Source organism: Passer domesticus, chromosome 10, assembly GCF_036417665.1.
Source record: "Passer domesticus isolate bPasDom1 chromosome 10, bPasDom1.hap1, whole genome shotgun sequence".
Taxonomy (NCBI): Eukaryota; Metazoa; Chordata; class Aves; order Passeriformes; family Passeridae; genus Passer; species Passer domesticus.
In genome coordinates this window covers 14,665,445-14,689,885 of record NC_087483.1, presented here as the reverse complement: position 1 = coordinate 14,689,885, position 24,441 = coordinate 14,665,445, and the positions used below count along the sequence as shown (strand labels likewise).

At 65.9% G+C, this 24,441-nt stretch overlaps 3 long non-coding RNA genes across 3 annotated transcripts; all 3 read left to right on the top strand.

The window, feature by feature from the left end:
• Window positions 1–7,284: 7,284 nt before the first annotated feature.
• Window positions 7,285–8,105, top strand: LOC135308407 (uncharacterized). Its single transcript, XR_010368842.1, has 3 exons — window positions 7,285–7,388; window positions 7,598–7,652; window positions 7,963–8,105. It is a non-coding gene; the product is annotated as an uncharacterized LOC135308407 (long non-coding RNA).
• Window positions 8,106–14,488: 6,383 nt separating this feature from the next.
• On the top strand, window positions 14,489–15,593 carry LOC135309428 (uncharacterized). The gene is made up of 3 exons (XR_010369702.1): window positions 14,489–14,592; window positions 14,802–14,856; window positions 15,167–15,593. It is a non-coding gene; the product is annotated as an uncharacterized LOC135309428 (long non-coding RNA).
• Window positions 15,594–21,711: 6,118 nt separating this feature from the next.
• On the top strand, window positions 21,712–22,746 carry LOC135309427 (uncharacterized). Its single transcript, XR_010369701.1, has 3 exons — window positions 21,712–21,815; window positions 22,025–22,079; window positions 22,390–22,746. It is a non-coding gene; the product is annotated as an uncharacterized LOC135309427 (long non-coding RNA).
• The last annotated feature ends 1,695 nt before the right edge of the window (window positions 22,747–24,441 follow it).

The following is a 24,441-nucleotide window of genomic DNA, read 5'->3' as shown; positions in this document are numbered from 1 at the left end:
CGGGCAGCGCCCGGCCGAGGGGCAGAGCCCGCGCCGGGCCTTCCCTCCCAGCGCTCCCCGCAGCTGTTGCAGGACCAGCGCCCAGCGGCCGAGCACCTGCGCTGCTCCCTGCCGCGCCTGCAGAGCCCGCAGAGGCCCCTGCGAGAGGCGGCCTTCAGCATCATCGGTGAGCCACGAGCCTGGCGTCCCTCCCCGCCTCCCGGCCCGGCTGCTGCCCCGGCAGCCGGAGCCGCGCCCTCCCCGGGGCGGCAGCGTGCGGCAGCGGCCCGGCCCGATCCCTGCCCGGGAGGAGGGCGTGCGGCCCCGGGGCTGGCAGTGCCCGTGTCGGGCAGCTGTGCCGCCCGGGGCCGCCACCTGTGCCTCTGTGTTGCCAGGGGTGGCCGGAGCTCATGACGGGGCAGAAGGAGGAGCTCCAGGTCCTCGCTGAGGGTGAGTGAGGGCAGCCGCGGGCCAGCGGGGACCGCCGGGGGCAGCTGCACATGCCGGCCCCCCATGCAGCTACAGTCCGTGCCCGGGCTGCCGAGGGCTCTGCTCCCTGTGCGGAGGAGGGGCGGCGGGGGCAGAGCCCGGAGAGCTTTCAGGGACACGTGGGGGATCTGTGGCCAGCACCCTCCGGCCCAAGCCCGTGGCTGCCGCTCCCTCCTGGCCATGGCAACAGCTGGCTGGGATGGCCCTGGCAGGAAGCTTTCCTTGCATTCCCTCAATCTGGCCTCTGGCCGTGACTCTGGTCCTCTCCCTTCCAGTTCCTGAAGCCGTCAGGGAAGATCAGAGCCCATCCTGCAGGAGCACACTGATCCAGGTTGCATTGGGAAGAAGATCTGAGCGACTTTCTCTGCTGGATCAGATAGACCGGAGTCCTTCGGCCATTTCCAGCTCCCATTGGAGATGGGTGCACCTGCACAGCAGAAGGAACCAGCTGGAGCTCCAGGCACAGCTCTAACTGCTCACAGCTGAGCCTGTGGAAAGCTCCAGGAGCTCCTGCCAGCTCTCTCCCTGTTGGCATCTCCCTCCCTGCAGCCCTCAGGCCCTGCCCATCCCCCTTTTTACCTGCCAGCTCACCCCTTCCCTTCGCTTTACCTGAATAAACTGTTTGGCTTTGCACGTTACCCGCGTCTCCGTGGAGCTGAAGCGGCGCAAAACCTGAGCCTGGGGACACGTGGGGCCCTGCTGCCCTTCTCTTCCGCGCTGCATTCTCTGCACGGACAGAGAGGAACAAGGGCAGCTCAGGCTGCAAAGTTCCCTGTCCTGCTGTAGCAGCGGAGTGGCAGAGGCTCAGAGGCGCGAGCGTCCCAGTGGCCGCAGCGCTGTCAGGCAGTGCCTGCACGCTGCGTGCGGTTCCGGCGCCTCTGCTCTCCCCACAAGCGAGGAAGCGCTGCCCCTGCCTCAGAGCCAGTCAGAAACCCAACCAAGTGAGACCAGGGCCAGGGGATCCTTCCCATCTCTCTGGGGCATGGCTGCAAAACAGCTGCTGTGTCTCCCTGCGCCTGTGTTTGGGGTGTGCTGAGCCCAGAGCCGGCCAGCTTGTGCTCTGCTCTGCCAGGGGCGTTCTGGGCAGGCAGGAGAAGTGCTGCGTGCACAGTGGGGAAGGGGCTTACCAGAGCCTCCTGCGGGAACAGGGCTCCGCTCCCTGGCTGGCAACAGCCTGCTTTTGCTGCCCTGAGCACAGGCAGGAGTTCAGGCACGTGAGGAGGCAGCGGGCAGCTCCTGCATATAGGGGGCCCGGGGCTGCGTGCCAGAAGGGACCCGTGGAAACAGACTTGGGCAAAGGAAGAGGAGCTCGAGCTGGAGTGCCTGTGCTGCAAGGAGCAGAAGGAATTTAGCCTTGCCAGGGTTTCTTAAGTGTGTGTTGGTGTTCCTTGGGAAATGTGCGCATTTTGGGAAATGCCTTTGGAAGAGAGGGGCTTGCTTCTCAAGCAAAGTGCTTCCCCAGGAGCCCCCAGTGATGTAGGTGCAGCTGTCTCCTTTTGCCTCCCTGCGCTCCTTTTTGTCCTTGAGGCCCCTTGCACTTGGCAGTGGGGCGTGGGAAGGGAGAAGGCTGTCAAGAGCAGCTTTGGCACCTGCCTGGGCCTGCGGAGACCAAGCCAAGCACCTGTGGTAGGGTGTGTTCCCCCCTTTGAGCACAGGACAGAGCCGGATCATCTCTGCCCAGCAAGAACCCCAAATGTCTCTCAGAGAGCTGTGAATTCCAAGGCCTTTATTAATGCCATCTTCCCTATCTGGTGTGTTTTAGCTCTTGGCAAGATGCGTTTGCTTCTTGCTTGCTGGAAGCCGCTCTGCTCCAGGGCCAGCACCGAGCTGGGCTGTGCGGGTCGGGCACAGACGTGGAGAGGCCTTCCCTGAGCACTTGGCCGGCCTTGCTGTGTCCAGGCGTGCGTTAGACACTCGGGACAACGGATTCCTTCCAAGCAGGGGCGCCTTGCCTGGGGAGGGGGTGGCCCCGGGGCACGTGGCAGCGTCACCAAGGGCCCCTTGTGACACGGTGCAGCAGGGTCACCGTGTGGCAGCAGCCCTTTGTGACACGTGCTGACATAGGCTGCTCTCCCTCTTTGCACCTGACACGGTGCAGCAGGGTCACCGTGCAGTGCGGTGCAACAGGGTGTGGCAGCAGCCCTTTGTGACACGCGCTGACATAGGCTGCTCTCCCTCTTTGCACCTGACACGGTGCAGCAGGGTCACCGTGAGGCGCGGTGGAACAGGGTGTGGCAGCAGCCCTTTGTGACACGCGCTGACATAGGTGCTGGCAGCGTCACGGCCACGCCAGAGTGCTCGGTGCATGCGACGGGACAGGACGTGACGGAGTGGTGCTGTGTGGATCCCCCGCACAGCCAGCTCGTTCATTGCCCACCCGAAGCTTTTCCGACACGCTAGTCCTGCGGCTGGCCTCACGGCCAGACCTCGGGACCCTTTGACTCGGAGTCCTTCCGAGGCATCTCCCATCCCTGTGGCCGGTGCCCCTGTGGCCAGGCCGTGGGAGTTGGTGATCTACATCGTTCACGAGGAGTCTCCTGTCATTGTGGCAGGAGCCCTCGAGAACACAGGGCAGGACTTGCTGTCCTGTCATCCTCCTGAGGCCTCCCTGTCGCAGGTGCCTGCAAGGCACAACTGCGGCACCGCTGACTCGGACCTTTGCCGAGGCATCTGTCCCTCGAGGTCGGGCAGCGGGATGGCGAGCAAAGTGCTCAGCCTGTTCAGGAGGCTTCGGGGCAAGAAAAAGAACAGCCCTGCAGCTGCCCCAGTGCAGCAGCCTGCAGAGCCGGAGCAGTTGCAGCCGCTGCAGGACGGTGAGTGGTGCAGCTGGGCCGCGGGGCCGGTGCCTGCAGCCAGCCTACGCCCCATCCCACCCCATCCCATCCCATCCCATCCCATCCCATCCCATCCCATCCCATCCCATCCCATCCCATCCCATCCCGCCCCATCCCATCCCATCCCATCCCATCCCATCCCATCCCATCCCATCCCGCCCCATCCCATCCCATCCCATCCCTATGGACATGCCCACGGACAGGATGGGACAGGGGCAGGGACTGTCCCCCCCGATGGCAGCCGTGCCCCATCTCCCGGGCACGCAGGGGGCTGTCCCTGCCTGGGGAGCGCAGGGCTGGCCTGTGTTCTCCGGCCTCTCCCGCGGCCCCTCAGCTCTGGCTGCTGTCCCTCTTTGCCAGATGCAGCCAAGGACCGGTCTCAAGAGCAGAAGCCCACCCGCGGCCGCTTCCGTAGAGCGGCGCAGGTACCTGCGGCCATCCCCACCTGGGCCGGGCCTGCTGGCCCTGCTCGGCCCAGCCCCGTCCTTGCAGCAGACTATGGAACGTCCCTCTCTTCCTGCCCTTCCTTCTGCTGCAGGCACTGCGGAGGTTCCTGCGTCTCCGGCGCAGGAAGACCAGCGCCACCGTGACCGGAGGCACGGCCCAGCCTGACTCCATGCCCAGCGAGCTGCGGGCAGAGCCTGCTGCCAGCACTGCGCCCGCTGAGCTCGCTGCAACCTGTGAGCGGGCAGCGGCCGAGGGCCGGGCTGAGGCTGACCTGGCCCTGACGGAGGGGATGGCCACCTCACACACCCACAATCAGGCCATCCCGGAGACTGAGGCCGTGACTGCCCTGACTGTGAGTCCTGCACCCAGTCTGGAGTTTTGCCAGAAGGGTGTTTCTTCTCCGCAGCAGGCAAGCAGCCTGGGGCCGGGGCTGAAGGCCTCCCAGGATCATGTGGCCCTTCAGGCCATGTCCGCTGGTCCTGCTCAGCCTCTGGGGCCATCACAGTGGGGTGGGAAGGCGAGCACTTCCTGGGCGAAGCTGGGCAAGTTGCTGCCTTGGACAGCACACCAAGTCTCCCCCATGCCGTTCCCTCCAGGTGCTAGCCACGGTCAGGGCCATCCTGGAGAGACTGGCGTCCTGCGACTCTGTGGACGCCGGGCTGCAAGTGGCCATCGTGAGCCTGACAGAAGAACATCCTGCTCACGTGGTCATGAGCCTCCTGCACTGTGCCCCACTGTGTGACAGGTACGGGGCACCACTGCCTCGAGAGCTCGGTGCTCATCGGCCCGTAGGGCCCCTCGGGCCCCTCTGTTTCCCATGCCTGCTGGCATGCTCCCTCCCGGCACCTCAGGGCACCGGGGCTCTGTCAGCCGGCCCCAGGCAGCTGCACGGGGCAGGGTGCTGACACACAGCTCTGGTCCCACAGAGCTGCCACACTGATGTGGAGGGCCATGGCCACCTCAGAAGTGGCCATGGAGGAGGTCCTTCCGGCGCTGCTCTCCGTGCTAGAGCAGCAGCCACCGCACGGCAGGATCTTCTGCAGCGGGAATGAGGCCGCCTTTGCCCTGGCTGTGAGTTTCTGGAGCTGGCCTTTGCTCGCCCTCCAGGTCACCCTCTCCAGCAGCTCTCCATGCTCTCCCCACGCTGCAGCTCCCGGCCTGGGCTGAAAGCTGGGCTCAGGGCAGGCTCAGGGGCAGCAGGCCGGGTGCCCGCCCTGCGTCTCCCCTCGGGCCCTGCCTCATGGGCACCTCGGCACTGAGCGCTGCCTCGGGGTGCTTTGTCTCTTGCAGGCAACTCTGGTGCTGCGGAGGATTGTCCCCACGTCCGAGTGGCACTACGGGATGCTCATTTATTCTCCCCAGCTGCTCGTGGATCTGCTCTTGGAAATTTTCTCTACCACAGAGCAGATGCCAGAGGACGTTGAGACCCAGAGCTTCTGGAGAGTGTGCCGGGAGGAACACGGCCTTCCCAGCGACCCCAACAGGTCCCAGTCGCCCTGTCCTTCCCATGCCCCCTGTGGCCAGGGCCAGTGCTCCCAGCGTGACCTGGCCCTTGCTCGGCACACAGGTTTGCAGCGCAGACCATGAAGGCTCTGCTCTCCCGACTGGGCTTCGACAAGAAGCTGGTGGCTCTGGAGCACACACAGGTCTGGGACGCCCTGCTCTGTGCCAACACCCAGCACGAGGCAGCGGGCCTGCTGGCCAGGTGAGACTCCCTTCTCCCCTCCGCCACCGCCAGCATTTGTGCCCCGTGCCCGGAGTGCCCCACACAGTCCCCGCGGCCGTAAGCGAGAGGGCCTTGCCACCGAGGCACGGCCGAGCAGACTGCACAAGCCTGGCAGAGGAGGATGCCCAGGAGCAGCCGCCTCCCAAGGGGCCCGTGTCCCCTTGCAGAGTGCTGGGGAAAGATCAGACCTCTGTCAGTCACTCCTGGGAGAGGTTTGCCTGCTGGCTCAGGGCCTTGGTGCCTTTTTCCCCTGCCAGGGAGATGCGCCGTGGCTTGAGCCCCCTGTGTCCCCACATGGCCTCGCACCTGCTCAGCCTGCTCATCCGCAAGCAGCCACGCCGGGATCTGCCTGCCCTGGCCTTCTTTGTGGAGGTGAGCCTGACGGCCAGCGCTGCCTGCCTGAGCTGCCTCCCAGCTCTCGGGCCTCTGCTAGCCGCAGCCGCCTGGGACGCTGCCCGCGCCCGCTGCCGCTGCTGCAGGGGCCCGGCCCTGTGCGGCTCCGGGCTCCTGCCGGCCGGCTCCCCCGTCACTGCCCTGTGCCTTTCAGCTCCTGGACTGTCTGGACTTGAGCCGACACGGTCCCAGGGCCCTCTGGCTCCTATCCAGGCACCTGCCGAGCCAGTGCAGGGACAGGCTGCGCCTGCAGCTCAGAGGCCTCATGCTGCTCAGCAAGGAGCCCTCGCTGGTGAGAAGGGGGCAGTGGCTGAAGCCGCGCTGGCAGCGTGGGGCAGGGGAACACACACCTTTGGCCTCGGCTGGCCTCTGCCAGCAGAGGCAGCTGCTCCCAGCTCTCCTGCCTCCCGCTTCAGCTGCCCCAGTGCCACCAGCAGCTGCTGGTGCTGCAGCCGTTCACGGCTTCACAGCACAGCCTCGTCTTGCACGCAGGGCGGAGGAATACGCGGCCTCTATCAACACCTGCTGGAGCAGCTGCGTGATCCCAATGCGGAGATGCTCTGGACGAGCCTCTCCGTGCTCACGCACGTGCTGCAGGACAAACACCTCAAGATACCCAGCATCACCGCCCTGAAGCTGGCTGAGCCCCCGCTGACACGCTTTGGCAACGTAAGGCTCTGTGCCCCCAGCCCAGGGCACTGGACGCTGCCTGGAAACTCTTTGCTCACTGCAGGTTTGGGCCTTTGCCCCAATGGGCTGTAGTAGTTGGTGCTTAGGATTCTTCCTTTCCTTGCAGGACAACAGCCAGCTGCAGCTGCTCTCCGTTCAGCTCTTCAGCCAGGTGATGGAGCTGGGAGTGGAAGAGGGGGAAGAGCCTCTGACAAGAATCCTGAGCCAGAGCCTGCTCCCTCTATTCCTGCGCTTGGCACGTGGCCAAGGTGAGGTTTTGTGGGATGCTGCCGCATCCCTGGGAGGGGGCTCGGCCGCCTCCTGCCCTGGCGGGCTGCAGCCTCCCCCTGGCCTTGGCACAGGGACACGGGTCCTGTGCCCTGGGCTCCGGTGCCACCTGCGGCTCTCTGCTGCTCTCCAGGACTCTCGCGAAGCCCTGCTTTGTGCGGCACGCTGCCCGAGGAGGACGGACCTGGAGGAGCTGCGGATGAAGTTCGCCCAGAGCCTGGTAAGGACAGCCCGGCAGCCCCAGCCGCAGGCTGGAGAAGCCCCCTGGCCCCGGTGCTCAGCGTGGGGGCCTGGCAGCAGTGCCCCTGCCCAGCGCCGCACCCGGGGCCGCCAGCCTGCGCCCCGCACGCCGCTCCCTGCCCTGGGCCATGCGGGCCGGCTCGGCCCCTGCCGGGCTCGGGCAGCGCCCGGCCGAGGGGCAGAGCCCGCGCCGGGCCTTCCCTCCCAGCGCTCCCCGCAGCTGTTGCAGGACCTGAGCCCAGCGGCCGAGCACCTGCGCTGCTCCCTGCCGCGCCTGCAGAGCCCGCAGAGGCCCCTGCGAGAGGCGGCCTTCAGCATCATCGGTGAGCCACGAGCCCGGCGTCCCTCCCCGCCTCCCGGCCCGGCTGCTGCCCCGGCAGCCGGAGCCGCGCCCTCCCCGGGGCGGCAGCGTGCGGCAGCGGCCCGGCCCGAGCCCTGCCCGGGAAGGAGGGCGTGCGGCCCCGGGGCTGGCAGTGCCCGTGTCGGGCAGCTGTGCCGCCCGGGGCCGCCACCTGTGCCTCTGTGTTGCCAGGGGTGGCCGGAGCTCATGACGGGGCAGAAGGAGGAGCTCCAGGTCCTCGCTGAGGGTGAGTGAGGGCAGCCGCGGGCCAGCGGGGACCGCCGGGGGCAGCTGCACATGCCGGCCCCGCAGCTACAGTCCGTGCCCGGGCTGCCGAGGGCTCTGCTCCCTGTGCGGAGGAGGGGCGGCGGGGGCAGAGCCCGGAGAGCTTTCAGGGACACGTGGGGGATCTGTGGCCAGCACCCTCCGGCCCAAGCCCGTGGCTGCCGCTCCCTCCTGGCCATGGCAACAGCTGGCTGGGATGGCCCTGGCAGGAAGCTTTCCTTGCATTCCCTCAATCTGGCCTCTGGCCGTGACTCTGGTCCTCTCCCTTCCAGTTCCTGAAGCCGTCAGGGAAGATCAGAGCCCATCCTGCAGGAGCACACTGATCCAGGTTGCATTGGGAAGAAGATCTGAGCGACTTTCTCTGCTGGATCAGATAGACCGGAGTCCTTCGGCCATTTCCAGCTCCCATTGGAGATGGGTGCACCTGCACAGAAGAAGGAACCAGCTGGAGCTCCAGGCACAGCTCTAACTGCTCACAGCTGAGCCTGTGGAAAGCTCCAGGAGCTCCTGCCAGCTCTCTCCCTGTTGGCATCTCCCTCCCTGCAGCCCTCAGGCCCTGCCCATCCCCCTTTTTACCTGCCAGCTCACCCCTTCCCTTCGTTTTACCTGAATAAACTGTTTGGCTTTGCACGTTACCCGCGTCTCCGTGGAGCTGAAGCGGCGCAAAACCTGAGCCTGGGGAAACGTGGGGCCCTGCTGCCCTTCTCTTCCGCGCTGCATTCTCTGCACGGACAGAGAGGAACAAGGGCAGCTCAGGCTGCAAAGTTCCCTGTCCTGCTGTAGCAGCGGAGTGGCAGAGGCTCAGAGGCGCGAGCGTCCCAGTGGCCACAGCGCTGTCAGGCAGTGCCTGCACGCTGCGTGCGGTTCCGGCGCCTCTGCTCTCCCCACAAGCGAGGAAGCGCTGCCCCTGCCTCAGAGCCAGTCAGAAACCCAACCAAGTGAGACCAGGGCCAGGGGATCCTTCCCATCTCTCTGGGGCATGGCTGCAAAACAGCTGCTGTGTCTCCCTGCGCCTGTGTTTGGGGTGTGCTGAGCCCAGAGCCGGCCAGCTTGTGCTCTGCTCTGCCAGGGGCGTTCTGGGCAGGCAGGAGAAGTGCTGCGTGCACAGTGGGGAAGGGGCTTACCAGAGCCTCCTGCGGGAACAGGGCTCCGCTCCCTGGCTGGCAACAGCCTGCTTTTGCTGCCCTGAGCACAGGCAGGAGTTCAGGCACGTGAGGAGGCAGCGGGCAGCTCCTGCATATAGGGGGCCCGGGGCTGCGTGCCAGAAGGGACCCGTGGAAACAGACTTGGGCAAAGGAAGAGGAGCTCGAGCTGGAGTGCCTGTGCTGCAAGGAGCAGAAGGAATTTAGCCTTGCCAGGGTTTCTTAAGTGTGTGTTGGTGTTCCTTGGGAAATGTGCGCATTTTGGGAAATGCCTTTGGAAGAGAGGGGCTTGCTTCTCAAGCAAAGTGCTTCCCCAGGAGCCCCCAGTGATGTAGGTGCAGCTGTCTCCTTTTGCCTCCCTGCGCTCCTTTTTGTCCTTGAGGCCCCTTGCACTTGGCAGTGGGGCGTGGGAAGGGAGAAGGCTGTCAAGAGCAGCTTTGGCACCTGCCTGGGCCTGCGGAGACCAAGCCAAGCACCTGTGGTAGGGTGTGTTCCCCCCTTTGAGCACAGGACAGAGCCGGATCATCTCTGCCCAGCAAGAACCCCAAATGTCTCTCAGAGAGCTGTGAATTCCAAGGCCTTTATTAATGCCATCTTCCCTATCTGGTGTGTTTTAGCTCTTGGCAAGATGCGTTTGCTTCTTGCTTGCTGGAAGCCGCTCTGCTCCAGGGCCAGCACCGAGCTGGGCTGTGCGGGTCGGGCACAGACGTGGAGAGGCCTTCCCTGAGCACTTGGCCGGCCTTGCTGTGTCCAGGCGTGCGTTAGACACTCGGGACAACGGATTCCTTCCAAGCAGGGGCGCCTTGCCTGGGGAGGGGGTGGCCCCGGGGCACGTGGCAGCGTCACCAAGGGCCCCTTGTGACACGGTGCAGCAGGGTCACCGTGTGGCAGCAGCCCTTTGTGACACGTGCTGACATAGGCTGCTCTCCCTCTTTGCACCTGACACGGTGCAGCAGGGTCACCGTGCAGTGCGGTGCAACAGGGTGTGGCAGCAGCCCTTTGTGACACGCGCTGACATAGGCTGCTCTCCCTCTTTGCACCTGACACGGTGCAGCAGGGTCACCGTGAGGCGCGGTGGAACAGGGTGTGGCAGCAGCCCTTTGTGACACGCGCTGACATAGGTGCTGGCAGCGTCACGGCCACGCCAGAGTGCTCGGTGCATGCGACGGGACAGGACGTGACGGAGTGGTGCTGTGTGGATCCCCCGCACAGCCAGCTCGTTCATTGCCCACCCGAAGCTTTTCCGACACGCTAGTCCTGCGGCTGGCCTCACGGCCAGACCTCGGGACCCTTTGACTCGGAGTCCTTCCGAGGCATCTCCCATCCCTGTGGCCGGTGCCCCTGTGGCCAGGCCGTGGGAGTTGGTGATCTACATCGTTCACGAGGAGTCTCCTGTCATTGTGGCAGGAGCCCTCGAGAACACAGGGCAGGACTTGCTGTCCTGTCATCCTCCTGAGGCCTCCCTGTCGCAGGTGCCTGCAAGGCACAACTGCGGCACCGCTGACTCGGACCTTTGCCGAGGCATCTGTCCCTCGAGGTCGGGCAGCGGGATGGCGAGCAAAGTGCTCAGCCTGTTCAGGAGGCTTCGGGGCAAGAAAAAGAACAGCCCTGCAGCTGCCCCAGTGCAGCAGCCTGCAGAGCCGGAGCAGTTGCAGCCGCTGCAGGACGGTGAGTGGTGCAGCTGGGCCGCGGGGCCGGTGCCTGCAGCCAGCCTACGCCCCATCCCACCCCATCCCATCCCATCCCATCCCATCCCATCCCATCCCATCCCATCCCATCCCGCCCCATCCCATCCCATCCCATCCCATCCCATCCCATCCCATCCCATCCCGCCCCATCCCATCCCATCCCATCCCTATGGACATGCCCACGGACAGGATGGGACAGGGGCAGGGACTGTCCCCCCCGATGGCAGCCGTGCCCCATCTCCCGGGCACGCAGGGGGCTGTCCCTGCCTGGGGAGCGCAGGGCTGGCCTGTGTTCTCCGGCCTCTCCCGCGGCCCCTCAGCTCTGGCTGCTGTCCCTCTTTGCCAGATGCAGCCAAGGACCGGTCTCAAGAGCAGAAGCCCACCCGCGGCCGCTTCCGTAGAGCGGCGCAGGTACCTGCGGCCATCCCCACCTGGGCCGGGCCTGCTGGCCCTGCTCGGCCCAGCCCCGTCCTTGCAGCAGACTATGGAACGTCCCTCTCTTCCTGCCCTTCCTTCTGCTGCAGGCACTGCGGAGGTTCCTGCGTCTCCGGCGCAGGAAGACCAGCGCCACCGTGACCGGAGGCACGGCCCAGCCTGACTCCATGCCCAGCGAGCTGCGGGCAGAGCCTGCTGCCAGCACTGCGCCCGCTGAGCTCGCTGCAACCTGTGAGCGGGCAGCGGCCGAGGGCCGGGCTGAGGCTGACCTGGCCCTGACGGAGGGGATGGCCACCTCACACACCCACAATCAGGCCATCCCGGAGACTGAGGCCGTGACTGCCCTGACTGTGAGTCCTGCACCCAGTCTGGAGTTTTGCCAGAAGGGTGTTTCTTCTCCGCAGCAGGCAAGCAGCCTGGGGCCGGGGCTGAAGGCCTCCCAGGATCATGTGGCCCTTCAGGCCATGTCCGCTGGTCCTGCTCAGCCTCTGGGGCCATCACAGTGGGGTGGGAAGGCGAGCACTTCCTGGGCGAAGCTGGGCAAGTTGCTGCCTTGGACAGCACACCAAGTCTCCCCCATGCCGTTCCCTCCAGGTGCTAGCCACGGTCAGGGCCATCCTGGAGAGACTGGCGTCCTGCGACTCTGTGGACGCCGGGCTGCAAGTGGCCATCGTGAGCCTGACAGAAGAACATCCTGCTCACGTGGTCATGAGCCTCCTGCACTGTGCCCCACTGTGTGACAGGTACGGGGCACCACTGCCTCGAGAGCTCGGTGCTCATCGGCCCGTAGGGCCCCTCGGGCCCCTCTGTTTCCCATGCCTGCTGGCATGCTCCCTCCCGGCACCTCAGGGCACCGGGGCTCTGTCAGCCGGCCCCAGGCAGCTGCACGGGGCAGGGTGCTGACACACAGCTCTGGTCCCACAGAGCTGCCACACTGATGTGGAGGGCCATGGCCACCTCAGAAGTGGCCATGGAGGAGGTCCTTCCGGCGCTGCTCTCCGTGCTAGAGCAGCAGCCACCGCACGGCAGGATCTTCTGCAGCGGGAATGAGGCCGCCTTTGCCCTGGCTGTGAGTTTCTGGAGCTGGCCTTTGCTCGCCCTCCAGGTCACCCTCTCCAGCAGCTCTCCATGCTCTCCCCACGCTGCAGCTCCCGGCCTGGGCTGAAAGCTGGGCTCAGGGCAGGCTCAGGGGCAGCAGGCCGGGTGCCCGCCCTGCGTCTCCCCTCGGGCCCTGCCTCATGGGCACCTCGGCACTGAGCGCTGCCTCGGGGTGCTTTGTCTCTTGCAGGCAACTCTGGTGCTGCGGAGGATTGTCCCCACGTCCGAGTGGCACTACGGGATGCTCATTTATTCTCCCCAGCTGCTCGTGGATCTGCTCTTGGAAATTTTCTCTACCACAGAGCAGATGCCAGAGGACGTTGAGACCCAGAGCTTCTGGAGAGTGTGCCGGGAGGAACACGGCCTTCCCAGCGACCCCAACAGGTCCCAGTCGCCCTGTCCTTCCCATGCCCCCTGTGGCCAGGGCCAGTGCTCCCAGCGTGACCTGGCCCTTGCTCGGCACACAGGTTTGCAGCGCAGACCATGAAGGCTCTGCTCTCCCGACTGGGCTTCGACAAGAAGCTGGTGGCTCTGGAGCACACACAGGTCTGGGACGCCCTGCTCTGTGCCAACACCCAGCACGAGGCAGCGGGCCTGCTGGCCAGGTGAGACTCCCTTCTCCCCTCCGCCACCGCCAGCATTTGTGCCCCGTGCCCGGAGTGCCCCACACAGTCCCCGCGGCCGTAAGCGAGAGGGCCTTGCCACCGAGGCACGGCCGAGCAGACTGCACAAGCCTGGCAGAGGAGGATGCCCAGGAGCAGCCGCCTCCCAAGGGGCCCGTGTCCCCTTGCAGAGTGCTGGGGAAAGATCAGACCTCTGTCAGTCACTCCTGGGAGAGGTTTGCCTGCTGGCTCAGGGCCTTGGTGCCTTTTTCCCCTGCCAGGGAGATGCGCCGTGGCTTGAGCCCCCTGTGTCCCCACATGGCCTCGCACCTGCTCAGCCTGCTCATCCGCAAGCAGCCACGCCGGGATCTGCCTGCCCTGGCCTTCTTTGTGGAGGTGAGCCTGACGGCCAGCGCTGCCTGCCTGAGCTGCCTCCCAGCTCTCGGGCCTCTGCTAGCCGCAGCCGCCTGGGACGCTGCCCGCGCCCGCTGCCGCTGCTGCAGGGGCCCGGCCCTGTGCGGCTCCGGGCTCCTGCCGGCCGGCTCCCCCGTCACTGCCCTGTGCCTTTCAGCTCCTGGACTGTCTGGACTTGAGCCGACACGGTCCCAGGGCCCTCTGGCTCCTATCCAGGCACCTGCCGAGCCAGTGCAGGGACAGGCTGCGCCTGCAGCTCAGAGGCCTCATGCTGCTCAGCAAGGAGCCCTCGCTGGTGAGAAGGGGGCAGTGGCTGAAGCCGCGCTGGCAGCGTGGGGCAGGGGAACACACACCTTTGGCCTCGGCTGGCCTCTGCCAGCAGAGGCAGCTGCTCCCAGCTCTCCTGCCTCCCGCTTCAGCTGCCCCAGTGCCACCAGCAGCTGCTGGTGCTGCAGCCGTTCACGGCTTCACAGCACAGCCTCGTCTTGCACGCAGGGCGGAGGAATACGCGGCCTCTATCAACACCTGCTGGAGCAGCTGCGTGATCCCAATGCGGAGATGCTCTGGACGAGCCTCTCCGTGCTCACGCACGTGCTGCAGGACAAACACCTCAAGATACCCAGCATCACCGCCCTGAAGCTGGCTGAGCCCCCGCTGACACGCTTTGGCAACGTAAGGCTCTGTGCCCCCAGCCCAGGGCACTGGACGCTGCCTGGAAACTCTTTGCTCACTGCAGGTTTGGGCCTTTGCCCCAATGGGCTGTAGTAGTTGGTGCTTAGGATTCTTCCTTTCCTTGCAGGACAACAGCCAGCTGCAGCTGCTCTCCGTTCAGCTCTTCAGCCAGGTGATGGAGCTGGGAGTGGAAGAGGGGGAAGAGCCTCTGACAAGAATCCTGAGCCAGAGCCTGCTCCCTCTATTCCTGCGCTTGGCACGTGGCCAAGGTGAGGTTTTGTGGGATGCTGCCGCATCCCTGGGAGGGGGCTCGGCCGCCTCCTGCCCTGGCGGGCTGCAGCCTCCCCCTGGCCTTGGCACAGGGACACGGGTCCTGTGCCCTGGGCTCCGGTGCCACCTGCGGCTCTCTGCTGCTCTCCAGGACTCTCGCGAAGCCCTGCTTTGTGCGGCACGCTGCCCGAGGAGGACGGACCTGGAGGAGCTGCGGATGAAGTTCGCCCAGAGCCTGGTAAGGACAGCCCGGCAGCCCCAGCCGCAGGCTGGAGAAGCCCCCTGGCCCCGGTGCTCAGCGTGGGGGCCTGGCAGCAGTGCCCCTGCCCAGCGCCGCACCCGGGGCCGCCAGCCTGCGCCCCGCACGCCGCTCCCTGCCCTGGGCCATGCGGGCCGGCTCGGCCCCTGCCGGGCTCGGGCAGCGCCCGGCCGAGGGGCAGAGCCCGCGCCGGGCCTTCCCTCCCAGCGCTCCCCGCAGCTGTTGCAGGACCTGAGCCCAGCGGCCGAGCACCTGCGCTGCTCCCTGCCGCGCCTGCAGAGCCCGCAGAGGCCCCTGCGAGAGGCGGCCTTCAGCATCATCGGTGAGCCACGAGCCCGGCGTCCCTCCCCGCCTCCCGGCCCGGCTGCTGCCCCGGCAGCCGGAGCCGCGCCCTCCCCGGGGCGGCAGCGTGCGGCAGCGGCCCGGCCCGAGCCCTGCCCGGGAAGGAGGGCGTGCGGCCCCGGGGCTGGCAGTGCCCGTGTCGGGCAGCTGTGCCGCCCGGGGCCGCCACCTGTGCCTCTGTGTTGCCAGGGGTGGCCGGAGCTCATGACGGGGCAGAAGGAGGAGCTCCAGGTCCTCGCTGAGGGTGAGTGAGGGCAGCCGCGGGCCAGCGGGGACCGCCGGGGGCAGCTGCACATGCCGGCCCCGCAGCTACAGTCCGTGCCCGGGCTGCCGAGGGCTCTGCTCCCTGTGCGGAGGAGGGGCGGCGGGGGCAGAGCCCGGAGAGCTTTCAGGGACACGTGGGGGATCTGTGGCCAGCACCCTCCGGCCCAAGCCCGTGGCTGCCGCTCCCTCCTGGCCATGGCAACAGCTGGCTGGGATGGCCCTGGCAGGAAGCTTTCCTTGCATTCCCTCAATCTGGCCTCTGGCCGTGACTCTGGTCCTCTCCCTTCCAGTTCCTGAAGCCGTCAGGGAAGATCAGAGCCCATCCTGCAGGAGCACACTGATCCAGGTTGCATTGGGAAGAAGATCTGAGCGACTTTCTCTGCTGGATCAGATAGACCGGAGTCCTTCGGCCATTTCCAGCTCCCATTGGAGATGGGTGCACCTGCACAGCAGAAGGAACCAGCTGGAGCTCCAGGCACAGCTCTAACTGCTCACAGCTGAGCCTGTGGAAAGCTCCAGGAGCTCCTGCCAGCTCTCTCCCTGTTGGCATCTCCCTCCCTGCAGCCCTCAGGCCCTGCCCATCCCCCTTTTTACCTGCCAGCTCACCCCTTCCCTTCGTTTTACCTGAATAAACTGTTTGGCTTTGCACGTTACCCGCGTCTCCGTGGAGCTGAAGCGGCGCAAAACCTGAGCCTGGGGAAACGTGGGGCCCTGCTGCCCTTCTCTTCCGCGCTGCATTCTCTGCACGGACAGAGAGGAACAAGGGCAGCTCAGGCTGCAAAGTTCCCTGTCCTGCTGTAGCAGCGGAGTGGCAGAGGCTCAGAGGCGCGAGCGTCCCAGTGGCCACAGCGCTGTCAGGCAGTGCCTGCACGCTGCGTGCGGTTCCGGCGCCTCTGCTCTCCCCACAAGCGAGGAAGCGCTGCCCCTGCCTCAGAGCCAGTCAGAAACCCAACCAAGTGAGACCAGGGCCAGGGGATCCTTCCCATCTCTCTGGGGCATGGCTGCAAAACAGCTGCTGTGTCTCCCTGCGCCTGTGTTTGGGGTGTGCTGAGCCCAGAGCCGGCCAGCTTGTGCTCTGCTCTGCCAGGGGCGTTCTGGGCAGGCAGGAGAAGTGCTGCGTGCACAGTGGGGAAGGGGCTTACCAGAGCCTCCTGCGGGAACAGGGCTCCGCTCCCTGGCTGGCAACAGCCTGCTTTTGCTGCCCTGAGCACAGGCAGGAGTTCAGGCACGTGAGGAGGCAGCGGGCAGCTCCTGCATATAGGGGGCCCGGGGCTGCGTGCCAGAAGGGACCCGTGGAAACAGACTTGGGCAAAGGAAGAGGAGCTCGAGCTGGAGTGCCTGTGCTGCAAGGAGCAGAAGGAATTTAGCCTTGCCAGGGTTTCTTAAGTGTGTGTTGGTGTTCCTTGGGAAATGTGCGCATTTTGGGAAATGCCTTTGGAAGAGAGGGGCTTGCTTCTCAAGCAAAGTGCTTCCCCAGGAGCCCCCAGTGATGTAGGTGCAGCTGTCTCCTTTTGCCTCCCTGCGCTCCTTTTTGTCCTTGAGGCCCCTTGCACTTGGCAGTGGGGCGTGGGAAGGGAGAAGGCTGTCAAGAGCAGCTTTGGCACCTGCCTGGGCCTGCGGAGACCAAGCCAAGCACCTGTGGTAGGGTGTGTTCCCCCCTTTGAGCACAGGACAGAGCCGGATCATCTCTGCCCAGCAAGAACCCCAAATGTCTCTCAGAGAGCTGTGAATTCCAAGGCCTTTATTAATGCCATCTTCCCTATCTGGTGTGTTTTAGCTCTTGGCAAGATGCGTTTGCTTCTTGCTTGCTGGAAGCCGCTCTGCTCCAGGGCCAGCACCGAGCTGGGCTGTGCGGGTCGGGCACAGACGTGGAGAGGCCTTCCCTGAGCACTTGGCCGGCCTTGCTGTGTCCAGGCGTGCGTTAGACACTCGGGACAACGGATTCCTTCCAAGCAGGGGCGCCTTGCCTGGGGAGGGGGTGGCCCCGGGGCACGTGGCAGCGTCACCAAGGGCCCCTTGTGACACGGTGCAGCAGGGTCACCGTGTGGCAGCAGCCCTTTGTGACACGTGCTGACATAGGCTGCTCTCCCTCTTTGCACCTGACACGGTGCAGCAGGGTCACCGTGCAGTGCGGTGCAACAGGGTGTGGCAGCAGCCCTTTGTGACACGCGCTGACATAGGCTGCTCTCCCTCTTTGCACCTGACACGGTGCAGCAGGGTCACCGTGAGGCGCGGTGGAACAGGGTGTGGCAGCAGCCCTTTGTGACACGCGCTGACATAGGTGCTGGCAGCGTCACGGCCACGCCAGAGTGCTCGGTGCATGCGACGGGACAGGACGTGACGGAGTGGTGCTGTGTGGATCCCCCGCACAGCCAGCTCGTTCATTGCCCACCCGAAGCTTTTCCGACACGCTAGTCCTGCGGCTGGCCTCGCGGCCAGACCTCGGGACCCTTTGACTCGGAGTCTTTCCGAGGCATCTCCCATCCCTGCGGCCGGTGCCCCTGTGGCCAGGCCGTGGGAGTTGGTGATCTACATCGTTCACGAGGAGTCTCCTGTCATTGTGGCAGGAGCCCTCGAGAACACAGGGCAGGACTTGCTGTCCTGTCATCCTCCTGAGGCCTCCCTGTCGCAGGTGCCTGCAAGGCACAACTGCGGCACCGCTGACTCGGACCTTTGCCGAGGCATCTGTCCCTCGAGGTCGGGCAGCGGGATGGCGAGCAAAGTGCTCAGCCTGTTCAGGAGGCTTCGGGGCAAGAAAAAGAACAGCCCTGCAGCTGCCCCAGTGCAGCAGCCTGCAGAGCCGGAGCAGTTGCAGCCGCTGCAGGACGGTGAGTGGTGCAGCTGGGCCGCGGGGCCGGTGCCTGCAGCCAGCCTACGCCCCATCCCGCCCCATCCCGCCCCATCCCATCCCATCCCATCCCATCCCATCCCATCCCATCCCATCCCATCCCATCCCGCCCCATCCCATCCCATCCCATCCCATCCCATCCCATCCCATCCCATCCCATCCCATCCCATCCCATCCCATCCCATCCCTATGGACATGCCCACGGACAGGATGGGACAGGGGCAGGGACTGCCCCCCCGATGGCAGCCGTGCCCCATCTCCCAGGCATGCAGGGGGCTGTCCCTGCCTGGGGAGCGCAGGGCTGGCCTGTGTTCTCCGGCCTCTCCCGCGGCCCCTCAGCTCTGGCTGCTGTCCCTCTTTGCCAGATGCAGCCAAGGACCGGTCTCAAGAGCAGGAGCCCACCCGCGGCCGCTTCCGTAGAGCGGCGCAGGTACCTGCGGCCATCCCCACCTGGGCCGGGCCTGCTGGCCCTGCTCGGCCCAGCCCCGTCCTTGCAGCAGACTATGGAACGTCCCTCTCTTCCTGCCCTTCCTTCTGCTGCAGGCACTGCGGAGGTTCCTGCGTCTCCGGCGCAGGAAGACCAGCGCCACCGTGACCGGAGGCACGGCCCAGCCTGACTCCATGCCCAGCGAGCTGCGGGCAGAGCCTGCTGCCAGCACTGCGCCCGCTGAGCTCGCTGCAACCTGTGAGCGGGCAGCGGCCGAGGGCCGGGCTGAGGCTGACCTGGCCCTGACGGAGGGGATGGCCACCTCACACACCCACAATCAGGCCATCCCGGAGACTGAGGCCGTGACTGCCCTGACTGTGAGTCCTGCACCCAGTCTGGAGTTTTGCCAGAAGGGTGTTTCTTCTCCGCAGCAGGCAAGCAGCCTGGGGCCGGGGCTGAAGGCCTCCCAGGATCATGTGGCCCTTCAGGCCATGTCCGCTGGTCCTGCTCAGCCTCTGGGGCCATCACAGTGGGGTGGGAAGGCGAGCACTTCCTGGGCGAAGCTGGGCAAGTTGCTGCCTTGGACAGCACACCAAGTCTCCCCCATGCCGTTCCCTCCAGGTGCTAGCCACGGTCAGGGCCATCCTGGAGAGACTGGCGTCCTGCGACTCTGTGGACGCCGGGCTGCAAGTGGCCATCGTGAGCCTGACAGAAGAACATCCTGCTCACGTGGTCATGAGCCTCCTGCACTGTGCCCCACTGTGTGACAGGTACGGGGCACCACTGCCTCGAGAGCTCGGTGCTCATCGGCCCGTAGGGCCCCTCGGGCCCCTCTGTTTCCCATGCCTGCTGGCATGCTCCCTCCCGGCACCTCAGGGCACCGGGGCTCTGTCAGCCGGCCCCACGCAGCTGCACGGGGCAGGGTGCTGACACACAGCTCTGGTCCCACAGAGCTGCCACACTGATGTGGAGGGCCATGGCCACCTCAGAAGTGGCCATGGAGGAGGTCCTTCCGGCGCTGCTCTCCGTGCTAGAGCAGCAGCCACCGCACGGCAGGATCTTCTGCAGCGGGAATGAGGCCGCCTTTGCCCTGGCTGTGAGTTTCTGGAGCTGGCCTTTGCTCGCCCTCCAGGTCACCCTCTCCAGCAGCTCTCCATGCTCTCCCCACGCTGCAGCTCCCGGCCTGGGCTGAAAGCTGGGCTCAGGGCAGGCTCAGGGGCAGCAGGCCGGGTGCCCGCCCTGCGTCTCCCCTCGGGCCCTGCCTCATGGACACCTCGGCACTGAGCGCTGCCTCGGGGTGCTTTGTCTCTTGCAGGCAACTCTGGTGCTGCGGAGGATTGTCCCCACGTCCGAGTGGCACTACGGGATGCTCATTTATTCTCCCCAGCTGCTCGTGGATCTGCTCTTGGAAATTTTCTCTACCACAGAGCAGATGCCAGAGGACGTTGAGACCCAGAGCTTCTGGAGAGTGTGCCGGGAGGAACACGGCCTTCCCAGCGACCCCAACAGGTCCCAGTCGCCCTGTCCTTCCCATGCCCCCTGTGGCCAGGGCCAGTGCTCCCAGCGTGACCTGGCCCTTGCTCGGCACACAGGTTTGCAGCGCAGACCATGAAGGCTCTGCTCTCCCGACTGGGCTTCGACAAGAAGCTGGTGGCTCTGGAGCACACACAGGTCTGGGACGCCCTGCTCTGTGCCAACACCCAGCACGAGGCAGCGGGCCTGCTGGCCAGGTGAGACTCCCTTCTCCCCTCCGCCACCGCCAGCATTTGTGCCCCGTGCCCGGAGTGCCCCACACAGTCCCCGCGGCCGTAAGCGAGAGGGCCTTGCCACCGAGGCACGGCCGAGCAGACTGCACAAGCCTGGCAGAGGAGGATGCCCAGGAGCAGCCGCCTCCCAAGGGGCCCGTGTCCCCTTGCAGAGTGCTGGGGAAAGATCAGACCTCTGTCAGTCACTCCTGGGAGAGGTTTGCCTGCTGGCTCAGGGCCTTGGTGCCTTTTTCCCCTGCCAGGGAGATGCGCCGTGGCTTGAGCCCCCTGTGTCCCCACATGGCCTCGCACCTGCTCAGCCTGCTCATCCGCAAGCAGCCACGCCGGGATCTGCCTGCCCTGGCCTTCTTTGTGGAGGTGAGCCTGACGGCCAGCGCTGCCTGCCTGAGCTGCCTCCCAGCTCTTGGGCCCCTGCTAGCCGCAGCCGCCTGGGACGCTGCCCGCGCCCGCTGCCGCTGCTGCAGGGGCCCGGCCCTGTGCGGCTCCGGGCTCCTGCCGGCCGGCTCCCCCGTCACTGCCCTGTGCCTTTCAGCTCCTGGACTGCCTGGACTTGAGCCGACACGGTCCCAGGGCCCTCTGGCTCCTATCCAGGCACCTGCCGAGCCAGTGCAGGGACAGGCTGCGCCTGCAGCTCAGAGGCCTCATGCTGCTCAGCAAGGAGCCCTCGCTGGTGAGAAGGGGGCAGTGGCTGAAGCCGCGCTGGCAGCGTGGGGCAGGGGAACACACACCTTTGGCCTCGGCTGGCCTCTGCCAGCAGAGGCAGCTGCTCCCAGCTCTCCTGCCTCCCGCTTCAGCTGCCCCAGTGCCACCAGCAGCTGCTGGTGCTGCAGCCGTTCACGGCTTCACAGCACAGCCTCGTCTTGCACGCAGGGCGGAGGAATACGCGGCCTCTATCAACACCTGCTGGAGCAGCTGCGTGATCCCAATGCGGAGATGCTCTGGACGAGCCTCTCCGTGCTCACGCACGTGCTGCAGGACAAACACCTCAAGATACCCAGCATCACCGCCCTGAAGCTGGCTGAGCCCCCGCTGACACGCTTTGGCAACGTAAGGCTCTGTGCCCCCAGCCCAGGGCACTGGACGCTGCCTGGAAACTCTTTGCTCACTGCAGGTTTGGGCCTTTGCCCCAATGGGCTGTAGTAGTTGGTGCTTAGGATTCTTCCTTTCCTTGCAGGACAACAGCCAGCTGCAGCTGCTCTCCGTTCAGCTCTTCAGCCAGGTGATGGAGCTGGGAGTGGAAGAGGGGGAAGAGCCTCTGACAAGAATCCTGAGCCAGAGCCTGCTCCCTCTATTCCTGCGCTTGGCACGTGGCCAAGGTGAGGTTTTGTGGGATGCTGCCGCATCCCTGGGAGGGGGCTCGGCCGCCTCCTGCCCTGGCGGGCTGCAGCCTCCCCCTGGCCTTGGCACAGGGACACGGGTCCTGTGCCCTGGGCTCCGGTGCCACCTGCGGCTCTCTGCTGCTCTCCAGGACTCTCGCGAAGCCCTGCTTTGTGCGGCACGCTGCCCGAGGAGGACGGACCTGGAGGAGCTGCGGATGAAGTTCGCCCAGAGCCTGGTAAGGACAGCCCGGCAGCCCCAGCCGCAGGCTGGAGAAGCCCCCTGGCCCCGGTGCTCAGCGTGGGGGTCTGGCAGCTGTGCCCCTGCCCAGCGCCGCACCCGGGGCCGCCAGCCTGCGCCCCGCACGCCGCTCCCTGCCCTGGGCCATGCGGGCCGGCTCGGCCCCTGCCGGGCTCGGGCAGCGCCCGGCCGAGGGGCAGAGCCCGCGCCGGGCCTTCCCTCCCAGCGCTCCCCGCAGCTGTTGCAGGACCTGAGCCCAGCGGCCGAGCACCTGCGCTGCTCCCTGCCGCGCCTGCAGAGCCCGCAGAGGCCCCTGCGAGAGGCGGCCTTCAGCATCATCGGTGAGCCACGAGCCCGGCGTCCCTCCCCGCCTCCCGGCCCGGCTGCTGCCCCGGCAGCCGGAGCCGAGCCCTCCCCGGGGCGGCAGCGTGCGGCAGCGGCCCGGCCCGAGCCCTGCCCGGGAAGGAGGGCGTGCGGCCCCGGGGCTGGCAGTGCCCGTGTCGGGCAGCTGTGCCGCCCGGGGCCGCCACCTGTGCCTCTGTGTTGCCAGGGGTGGCCGGAGCTCATGACGGGGCAGAAGGAGGAGCTCCAGGTCCTCGCTGAGGGTGAGTGAGGGCAGCCGCGGGCCAGCGGGGACCGCCGGGGGCAGCTGCACATGCCGGCCCCGCAGCTACAGTCCGTGCCCGGGCTGCCGAGGGCTCTGCTCCCTGTGCGGAGGAGGGGCGGCGGGGGCAGAGCCCGGAGAGCTTTCAGGGACACGTGGGGGATCTGTGGCCAGCACCCTCCGGCCCAAGCCCGTGGCTGCCGCTCCCTCCTGGCCATGGCAACAGCTGGCTGGGATGGCCCTGGCAGGAAGCTTTCCTTGCATTCCCTCAATCTGGCCTCTGGCCGTGACTCTGGTCCTCTCCCTTCCAGTTCCTGAAGCCGTCAGGGAAGATCAGAGCCCATCCTGCAGGAGCACACTGATCCAGGTTGCATTGGGAAGAAGATCTGAGCGACTTTCTCTGCTGGATCAGATAGACCGGAGTCCTTCGGCCATTTCCAGCTCCCATTGGAGATGGGTGCACCTGCACAGCAGAAGGAACCAGCTGGAGCTCCAGGCACAGCTCTAACTGCTCACAGCTGAGCCTGTGGAAAGCTCCAGGAGCTCCTGCCAGCTCTCTCCCTGTTGGCATCTCCCTCCCTGCAGCCCTCAGGCCCTGCCCATCCCCCTTTTTACCTGCCAGCTCACCCCTTCCCTTCGTTTTACCTGAATAAACTGTTTGGCTTTGCACGTTACCCGCGTCTCCGTGGAGCTGAAGCGGCGCAAAACCTGAGCCTGGGGACACGTGGGGCCCTGCTGCCCTTCTCTTCCGCGCTGCATTCTCTGCACGGACAGAGAGGAACAAGGGCAGCTCAGGCTGCAAAGTTCCCTGTCCTGCTGTAGCAGCGGAGTGGCAGAGGCTCAGAGGCGCGAGCGTCCCAGTGGCCGCAGCGCTGTCAGGCAGTGCCTGCACGCTGCGTGCGGTTCCGGCGCCTCTGCTCTCCCCACAAGCGAGGAAGCGCTGCCCCTGCCTCAGAGCCAGTCAGAAACCCAACCAAGTGAGACCAGGGCCAGGGGATCCTTCCCATCTCTCTGGGGCATGGCTGCAAAACAGCTGCTGTGTCTCCCTGCGCCTGTGTTTGGGGTGTGCTGAGCCCAGAGCCGGCCAGCTTGTGCTCTGCTCTGCCAGGGGCGTTCTGGGCAGGCAGGAGAAGTGCTGCGTGCACAGTGGGGAAGGGGCTTACCAGAGCCTCCTGCGGGAACAGGGCTCCGCTCCCTGGCTGGCAACAGCCTGCTTTTGCTGCCCTGAGCACAGGCAGGAGTTCAGGCACGTGAGGAGGCAGCGGGCAGCTCCTGCATATAGGGGGCCCGGGGCTGCGTGCCAGAAGGGACCCGTGGAAACAGACTTGGGCAAAGGAAGAGGAGCTCGAGCTGGAGTGCCTGTGCTGCAAGGAGCAGAAGGAATTTAGCCTTGCCAGGGTTTCTTAAGTGTGTGTTGGTGTTCCTTGGGAAATGTGCGCATTTTGGGAAATGCCTTTGGAAGAGAGGGGCTTGCTTCTCAAGCAAAGTGCTTCCCCAGGAGCCCCCAGTGATGTAGGTGCAGCTGTCTCCTTTTGCCTCCCTGCGCTCCTTTTTGTCCTTGAGGCCCCTTGCACTTGGCAGTGGGGCGTGGGAAGGGAGAAGGCTGTCAAGAGCAGCTTTGGCACCTGCCTGGGCCTGCGGAGACCAAGCCAAGCACCTGTGGTAGGGTGTGTTCCCCCCTTTGAGCACAGGACAGAGCCGGATCATCTCTGCCCAGCAAGAACCCCAAATGTCTCTCAGAGAGCTGTGAATTCCAAGGCCTTTATTAATGCCATCTTCCCTATCTGGTGTGTTTTAGCTCTTGGCAAGATGCGTTTGCTTCTTGCTTGCTGGAAGCCGCTCTGCTCCAGGGCCAGCACCGAGCTGGGCTGTGCGGGTCGGGCACAGACGTGGAGAGGCCTTCCCTGAGCACTTGGCCGGCCTTGCTGTGTCCAGGCGTGCGTTAGACACTCGGGACAACGGATTCCTTCCAAGCAGGGGCGCCTTGCCTGGGGAGGGGGTGGCCCCGGGGCACGTGGCAGCGTCACCAAGGGCCCCTTGTGACACGGTGCAGCAGGGTCACCGTGTGGCAGCAGCCCTTTGTGACACGTGCTGACATAGGCTGCTCTCCCTCTTTGCACCTGACACGGTGCAGCAGGGTCACCGTGCAGTGCGGTGCAACAGGGTGTGGCAGCAGCCCTTTGTGACACGCGCTGACATAGGCTGCTCTCCCTCTTTGCACCTGACACGGTGCAGCAGGGTCACCGTGAGGCGCGGTGGAACAGGGTGTGGCAGCAGCCCTTTGTGACACGCGCTGACATAGGTGCTGGCAGCGTCACGGCCACGCCAGAGTGCTCGGTGCATGCGACGGGACAGGACGTGAC